General features: G+C 35.4%; 1 pseudogene; it reads right to left on the bottom strand.

Moving 5' to 3' along the window:
- Positions 1 to 615: 615 nt before the first annotated feature.
- LOC101993423 overlaps positions 616 to 8,369 on the bottom strand; it is an 18,611-nt pseudogene continuing 10,857 nt past the window's right edge.

Here is an 8,369-nt window from a genome sequence, read left to right as displayed (position 1 = left end):
TACATTACAAAGCATCATAATTATGCTTTCAATGCACAGTAACTATGGTAACTTGGTATGGGACAATTGTACTCTGTCAATTATGTTTTAAATAAATGCTGATTGGCCAGTAGCCAGGCAGGAAGTAGAGGCAGGGAAATGGGAACAGGTGTATTCTGTGAAATAGGAAGCTCCCTTCCCAGTCCTGTCTAGATACTGAAGAAGCAGGATGTGAGCTAGCTACCCTGCTTAAAAAGGTACTGAGCCATGTGGCTAACACAGATAAGAACAATGGGTTAATATAAGTTACAAGAGTTAAGAAGCTTGAACTAATGGGTGAATCAGTTTATCATTAATATATACCTCTGTGTGTGATTTCTTTGGGAACTGGGTAGGAAAGAAACCCCAACAAGCAGGCCCTCATGTTACACTAACTGAGATCCAAACTAGGTTAATTTTTAAGTTTTAACCATTCATTAATCTCATTGTAATTAATCAAGAGATAGTTTACTCATTTTCTTCCTTAATAAAGCTTGGTATTTACTGAGTAAAATACAAACACCTATTAATATTGATACTATAATATGCCTTCTAATGAATGGATTTATATGTTTGTTTTGAAATAACATTAGAATTCTATTCTTCATTTATATCCCAGATAAACTTCAGGGGAAAGTTTTTCATGTTCTTCTCAAATATCATGTCAAATTTTTCATTCTGCTTCACTGTCAAATGATGTTTCCAGTCTCCAACAGTACCTAATGGGAGAAGCACACAGACAGCACACATATATGTGAATTTTTCTCCACCCCATGCAAAATAACTGTTAGTTCTCAGTGGAATTTGATACCTCTCCTTTGTAGAAGGATGAACAGTGAAAGAAACATATGCAATAATACAATAAATACACACTGAGATTACTGTACCATGTACTAACCAATCAGTCATAGCAAATATTTAGCAAGAAACAAATGCTTATCAAATATGAATGTATGAGAAAATTGTAAAGTATATTTTACTCTATTCCAAGTATCATATGAAACAATCATATTAATCAATAAAATGCAATGTGTGTGTGAGTCTTCTATTTTGTCCCTTTGGTCTATATGCCTATTTTGTGCCAATATCATACTGTTGTTATTATAATAGCTCTAAAAAGTATTTTGAAATATAAAATAAAAATTCATGTGGTATTATTCTTTTGACCATTATTTCATTGGCTATCTAGAGTATTTACTGTTTATATATGAATTTTAGGATGGCCCTTTTTATATTTTTAAAAAATATGTTGAGGGTATTTTGATTGTGGTTGAATTGCATTTACAAATTACTTCTGGTAAGATAGTCATTTCTCTATCTATATTAAACATACCAATCTATAAACATGGGAGGTCTTTCCATTTTCTGATGACTTCCTCAAATGTTTCAGAATTTAAACTCTTCATTGCAGAGGTATTTCATCTTCTTGGTTTGGTATATTCCAAGATATTTTATTGCCTTTCATGTTCCTGTCAATGGGATTGTGTCCATCAACTCTTTCCCAGCCTGTTTGCTGTGGTGAACTGAAAGGCTACTGATTTTTGTAAAATGGTTTGTACTCTGGAACTCTCCTAAAATTGTAATTTCTAAGGCATTCTGGTAGAATTTTGGAGTGTTCTAATATGTATAATATATCATAAGCAAATAGGCATATGTCTTTTGGTTTTCCTACCTGTATCTATTGAATTTACAGCTCTTGCTTGCCTCATTGCTTTAGCTAGTCTTTCAGACACTATGTTTAAAAAAAAAGTGTAGATAGTAAACAAGCCTGTCTCATTCCTGGTTTTAATGGGATAGCCTTGAGTTTTTCAGTTTGTTAGCTCTGGGTTTTATATATAGCCTTTACTATATTGAGAAATATTTCACACTGTTCTACTCTGTCTAAGACTTTATCTTAAAAGTATGTTAAATTATGTCATCCTATTGGAAAGATCATGAGTTTTATCTCTAAATCCACATAAATGACTTATTGCATTAATGCACTTACATATATTGAATCAGCTCTGCTTTTCTGGCATAATATTAACTAACTTCCTGGGGCTTACAAGGACGTGGATTTTATTTTACTCTCTATTTTCATTTTGTGAGGGATTAAGACAAAATTCCTCTGTATAGACAATTGTTCTGGAATTTGATTTGTACACCAGGCAGGTCTCGATCTCAGAGATTTGTCTCCCTCTGAATGCATAGTACCGAGAACAGAAGTGGGTCTCAACATTCCCAGCAAAACCATGGGTTTTAGAAGAGAAGCTACCACCATCTCTTTTATAGCTGAGAATACTTCTGCATTCTAAATCAGATTCTTATACCACAGATAAGTGTTGTTCTCAACTTTCATCTACGAACTTTCTCCTAAGAACAAACAGAGACTATTATTTAAAAAAAAACCCTAACAGTCTATCATGAAGCAATCAATGACTCCTGTGGAGCTCAGCTACAAAGAATAGACCTACAATACAACTGATGCACATAAGACTATTAGGACATTGTGGAAGAGGGGACAGAAGGAGTTAGAGACTGACATTGTGTTTTCTAGAAATGACAGAGAAGTTATATTCATAATGCATCAACAGCATGGCTGCCTAAGCAAGCCCTGAACAATAATAATCAATAGACATGCTAACAAGAAAAGTGGAAATTTCACAGAGTACTTCCCCTCGACCAAGACCACCAGATAACTGATGATTGCTGAGAGAAGAATTAGTTTCTTGAAAAGAGGAACCCATAATTGGTGACTCCATATAAAGTAGTTAGTCCTGAATTGATGCACACAACCTATACTAAAAGACCTCAGCATGATATATATATATATATATATATATATGTATGTATGTATGTATGTATGTATGTATTTATATATGAAACAAAAAAACCCTGGTTTGAGAGGGAGTGAGGGTGTTGCATGGGAGATCTTGGAATGAGAGAGCTTGGGAAGGGTTGGAAGATAAGCAGAGAAAGAAGGAAGTGATAGAGCATTTTAGTTAAAATTTGTAATTAAAGTATAAAGAGCTATGGGATGTCCAGAATAAATTGTAACTGCATAGTACAATAAGTTGGACACTTTTAAAACTTAAATTGTTATTTACCCACATATAAATGTATGATATACATATAACATACAAATCGATATTGTGAATTCTTTTATTGTCAGTGAAAAATGATACCCAAGAGTTTCAATTAATGATGAAAAAGCCACAATGGGTACTAGAGCTACCATTTTGTGATTCTATGGGATAAATATTTTGAAGTCCTGCTGCATTCTTTCAAAATAAAAGCAAACATAAAATTTTCTACTCTCATGTGTTATTGTACAAACAGTATTCCTTGCATTTGGAAGAGACAGGAAACTAATACTGTTATGTCCATTGTTGAGTATTTGTCTAGTTGTAGAAGAATTAAAAGGATATCAAATGGGAGAAGAGAAAAAGAAACACTTGTAAACTGTCAAAATTTATAGTAATTTCAATGAAATATTTTTAAAATATTATAAGCTAATGTCCATTATTATAATTCTAAATGATGAATAACTTAATGTAATAAAAATAGGTATCATGTTATGCTTTAGAATGCTACATCAAAATATTACAAAGCAAAAAACTAGTATTATTTCCTAAGAAACTGTTTCAGTTCACTGTCTATTAAGAATTTTAACATATTCTAGTTTCCCAGTGTCTTTTTTCACACAGAGAAACACATTGAAAAGCACAGTACTCCTGCTCCAGGGAACGTGATTAAGGGAAGTCTTGGTACTTTCATTACTACAAACCACTGAGTCTCACCTTTGCGCAGGCAAGAGCCCTCTTTGTGTCTCAGGCCAATATCAGTTTTAAAAATAATAACATAATCTGTTTGTGGGTCAGTTTTCATGTACTGAAATGTAGCTTGACTTTCAACAGAATCCACATCTCCTTCACTTCGTTCTTTTTCCAGAAAACTGCAGATTTTAAGCACAGTACTCCTGAGGTCCTGAAAAAGTCATTGGTTGAGAAGTTACTGACCTCATAAAGAAGGTATGAGTTCCAAACAAACATCTGACTTGAACATGGAAGATTATTTCCTGTAATTTAAGATGGCTCAATATAACATATTAGTGAATGGGGATTATCTCAGGAATAGGAAGAAAATAAATTAATATGATTACTTCTGTAATGTGATAACAGAAGAAAACTTTCCATGGCAGGAGAAAGGATAGTCAGGATTGGTAGACATATAGTATAAATAGAAGGAGAAATCTGGGTGAGGAGAAGGAGCAAGAAAAGGAGGATAGAGGATGCAAAGCACCAGCACACAACCAACCACAGAGTAAGATTTTAAGATATACAGAAGTAGAAAAGGAAAAAGCCCAGAGGTAAAAGGTAGACAGGATAATGTAAGTTAAGAACTGGCTGGAAACAAGCAAAGCTAAGGCAATACATTCATAAGTAAAAATAATCCACCATGTGTCATTTACTTGGTAGATGGGTAGTGGGTTCTCCCAAAAGAAAAAAGGCAAAAGAATAAAGACAAAATACATACTAAAAGAGTTCCTCCCAACCTTTCTGCCTATAGCAGGTGGGAGAGCTGGCCTTGAGGCCTTAAGAGCAGATGAGCTCATGCTGTCCTTCACCAGCTTCAGCACTAAAGAAAGTGATCTTTCCACCTTAACTGAGAAACTCAGTAAAGTTCACCTTAGTGTTGCAGTGTGGGTGAACTGGACCAAGGCTTTGAGAGCAAGAAAAATGGCCCTGCCCCTTGAGGCTTGCTGCACAGTGTGAGCTAGCCAGAGCAGTGATGGACAGCTCATGCTGGTGGTGAGGATGAGGAAGAAGGTGGAGCTGACTAAACCAGTAAGCATCCAGGCTCAAAACCAGGGCTATTATTTGGCCCACTTCAACATCTCCCCATCTATTTTCTGCTGGAGCATGTGAATGGGCAGGTCCTGCAGATCTAAAGCTGCAGGATTTTATGACATAGGATAACTGGATATCCTTATGTGAGCCCACAAGACAAAACAGCAAAAGTACAACTGAGAGACCACTAGACAGACTCATAGAACTTGATTTGTAGAGCTTTGGAAACATTTGTCTTTTGGATTGTCACTCAATTTAATATAAATCTTGTGAAGCCATGGTTTGTCTCCATTTCCTTAATGGGATTCATTCCAAAATATCCCAACAGTGTATAAATCATTAGTTGAGACAACTTCTTCTTGTACAGGCAACTGTACACTCTCACACTATGGGTCTCTGATGTGAAAGTATTTACTTAGCCAAACCTTTGTTTTCCTAGTCAAATATACATAAACCCAGTCCCCCACAATTATCCTAATTTACAGGACTCATTGACAAGAAAGTAGCCCTAGACAGGACACAAGAGTATGTCAGTTCTTACTGATAAACAGGTCTGGGTGGCCGTGAATTCTCTAGCAGCAGACTCAGAAAGGTATAATCTACTGGCCCTAGCTCTAACCTAACATGTTATTAATATTTTTATGTACCATTCACCTTGGTTTTCATTGACATAAGATCATAGCTCAAGAGATTACCTGTGATGTGATATTCCCCTCTATATGTTCTGAATACCATTGTTGAGTTGAAGAACATTGTTGTGTATGACTATTTTGGGACTAATTCGGCAGGAACTAACTAATGGCCTCCTAACAACAAATTAGTGCACCAATGTGTTGGACTAAATCCATGTAAAACCTGAGAAGGATTGCAAAGGAATTCTAGATGCAGAAAAGCACAGTTTAGCCCCATTTTTTCCCAATGGGAGGTTTATAGCAGTTCCTTTAAGAGAGGTTTTCCTAATTCAGTGGTAGCAGAAAAAAAAAAAACACTGTTTTGAATGCCTGCTTTCTGGGCCATGCTGCCAGTGTGAACTCTAACTCTCCCTCAGGAGGTCTTGCTATGGAACATTTAAATGGGGTGTGTGATCACAGAGTGCTACAACTTGCTTAATGGCAATATAGACTGGCTGTGTACCTAAAATGGGGCTCTCAGAGGCAACAAACAGCTCCTTCATGCTGGACTGTACAAGGCAATCAATAAGTGCTTGTCCTAGCAATGGTGCAACTTAAGGTTTTAAAAAGCATTTAGCAATTTAAGAAGCTCTCCTAGACAAAAAAATAACTACAGATACACAAAAAAGAGATTCAGACAGATATAGACCTCTAAATGTATGAAGGCTTAGGAGAAGAAGAAAAAGAGTATAGTTATAAAAAAAGTAAAGGGTTTATTAAAAAAAACAAGCTTTAAAGAGATGGATTAGAGATGAAGTCATAGATTAAAGGAGTAAGATAATAAAATAAATAATAAAAGTACTAGAGTAAAAATAAGCCATGTAAAGATAGACTATATATAGAAAATCTGGATTATGTATATTATTGTGTTTTCTTTGATTTTTTTGACTGTGAAGGAGCTAAGTAACCAACATATATACTTTAAAGGTGTTTTGTCTTCAAAGTTTGAGTCTATGGATATGTTGCTTTGGAAAAGAAGCTCTTCTTTTGTTTCCACAGAAAATGGGAACTTGCGGATTAGTTCCAGACTAATGTGGTTTAATGGACAAAAAACCCCAGAAAGGTTGCCTTGATCACTCCTCCAAAAAAATTACTTTTCCCAATAAACAGCAAAAAGCAATTCATAAACATAAATATTGTTTATGAATGTTTGTTTATATATAAAAGGGGATATGCTATAGAGATTTTCATTGGCATGGATCTTCACTTATTGGTTCAAATTTAAGGTCAAATTTGGTATACTATATACATATATAATTTCTGCTCTCGATTAAAGTATGGTGTTTGTGTAGCTCATTAAATATGTAATGGATAATTAAGAAATATAGATAATCATCTATAGTAGTCAAGCTTGTAGTAATAGTTAGGTTTTCTGGATGTACAGACATGTATTTCAGATAAATAGGATTCTTCAAACCTTTCATAGACTACAGAATATGGCATTTAAAATGTTTTAAGAATTTAGAACTTTTCATGACAATGAGACACGTCTGCTCTTGGCAGCAACAAGTTACTTTAAGAGGATTATGGGCATCAAACAGGCTCCTTATGGAGTTTGCTAGCCTTTTGAGCAAGAAACTGCTCTTGCCTAGACTGCTTTATGGTATGCTGCATAAACTGAACATGCAGGACCCACAGAGAAATGACTGCTGAACTTGCCTAAAGGTGAAACCATCCTTCAGGGTTCATGTATCATGAAAGAGTCTGCTGGACATTCTGCAGGACACAGAAAACTGTGACTGACAAACTGCCAATATAGGCGGAATTGTCTTTAAAATTTCCTGCTTCATGGAAAAGTCTGCTGGATACTTGGGCCTGTAAGCTGAAGATGGATGCCCCAATGGTACAAAAGAACTTTGGATGACTGTACAGGCAGAGAGATGTCTCTGTTTTTTCTAGAGTTCTGAAAGTTGCTTACAATGCACTTCCTGTTCACTTAGGTAATATTATATCCTTCTGGAGTCTTTAATTATAGTCATAGTTTACCTTAGTTATGATAAAAGATAAAGTAGATATAAATATCATAACTATAATTTTTGCTTGATACCTGTTTTGTTATATGTAATTTTACTATCAAAGATAAAGCCTTCTTTTTCATTTAAACAAAAAAGGGAGGTGATGTGGGATTCCCCTCTATATTGCTGTGAATACCTTTGGTGAATAAAGAACAACTTTGTGCCTATAGCAGAGCAGGGAAGAACTTAGATTGTTGGAGAAAACTAAACTGAATGCTGGGAGAAAGGAGGCAGAGGCAGAGAGAAGCCATGTAGCCCCACTGGAGACAGACACCAGAACTTTAGTCAGTAAGCTACAGCCAAATGGCAACACACAGATTAATAGAAATGGGGTAAATGAATATGTAAGAGTTAGCCAATAAAAAACTAGAGCTAATGGGCCAAGCAGTGATATAATTAATACAGTTTCTGAGTGATTATTTCAGGGCTAAACAGCCAGGAACTAACTAGCAACGCTCCTTACAAATATCTGTGTATGCTTTTACCCTTAGAGACACAGGGAAAAGGCTTGGGTCACTACACAAGCCCCAAAGCAAGAAATTCCTTCTCAACTGGCATACTGGCAGGCACCCAACTAGAGCTGGAAGCTAAGTCTCCAACAAAATTCCCTTTGACTCAGATAGCAAGACGATAATGCAAATAAAACACTTTTGGCTTTCTCCCAGGACTGCGGGTTACTCTGTTGTCACAATGTTGTATTTCCAGCCTCTGGGGAAGGACATAGAAGTGCACAGTAATTTTATCTTAACTAGTTACATTTAAAAAATATAGTCAGTGTATGAAAAATTCTTGCAATTTTTTATTGATTCTTTTTTTTATAGTATTTTTTTTTTATT

Source organism: Microtus ochrogaster, unplaced genomic scaffold (assembly GCF_000317375.1).
Source record: "Microtus ochrogaster isolate Prairie Vole_2 unplaced genomic scaffold, MicOch1.0 UNK205, whole genome shotgun sequence".
Classification (NCBI taxonomy): Eukaryota; Metazoa; Chordata; class Mammalia; order Rodentia; family Cricetidae; genus Microtus; species Microtus ochrogaster.
This window is presented reverse-complemented; position numbering and strand designations above follow the sequence as displayed.